This window comes from Haliaeetus leucocephalus, unplaced genomic scaffold, assembly GCF_000737465.1.
Source record: "Haliaeetus leucocephalus isolate CR32 unplaced genomic scaffold, Haliaeetus_leucocephalus-4.0 Scaffold450, whole genome shotgun sequence".
NCBI lineage: Eukaryota > Metazoa > Chordata > Aves > Accipitriformes > Accipitridae > Haliaeetus > Haliaeetus leucocephalus.
The window spans coordinates 18,979,956-18,980,489 of NW_010972886.1; the positions used below are offsets into that span (position 1 = coordinate 18,979,956).

The 534-nt window shown below is 46.1% G+C and overlaps 1 protein-coding gene across 1 annotated transcript in view; it reads right to left on the minus strand.

Moving 5' to 3' along the window:
- Nucleotides 1-534, minus strand: part of PAX1 (paired box 1) — a 49,020-nt gene that overhangs the window by 5,322 nt on the left and 43,164 nt on the right. The window lies entirely within an intron of this gene.

A 534-nucleotide genomic window follows, 5' to 3' on the forward strand; every position in this document is an offset into this window, starting at 1 on the left:
GGGGAAAGAAAAGGGGGGAAAGAAAAGGGGGGAAAGAAAAGGGGGAAAGGAAGGGAAGGGGGAGAAAAGGGGAAAAGGAAGGGAGGGGGGAGAAAAGGGGAAAAGGCGGAAAGGGAAAAGGGGAAAAGGAGAAGGCGGAAAGGGAAAGGGGGAGAAAGAAATGGGGGAAAAGAAGGGAGAAGGGGAAAAAAGAAGAGGAAAGGAAAGGAAAGGAAAGGAAAGGAAAGGAAAGGAAAGGAAAGGAAAGGAAAGGAAAGGAAAGGAAAGGAAAGGAAAGGAAAGGAAAATGAGAACGAGAGAGAAAGGGAGAAAGAGAGAAACGGAAAGAAAGGCAAGGAGGAACAAAGCGAGAAAAAGGAGAAATAAAGACACACAAGAAAAGGAGGGGGGAAGAAAAAGACAGAAAAAAAGAGGAGAAAAAAAGAAAAAGACAGAAAAAAGGAGGAGGAAAAAAAAGACAGGAAAAAGGAGAAGCGAGGAGGACGGGAGAAAGAACCGAAAGAAGGGAGCCGAGCGAACGAGAAGGAAGCGGGC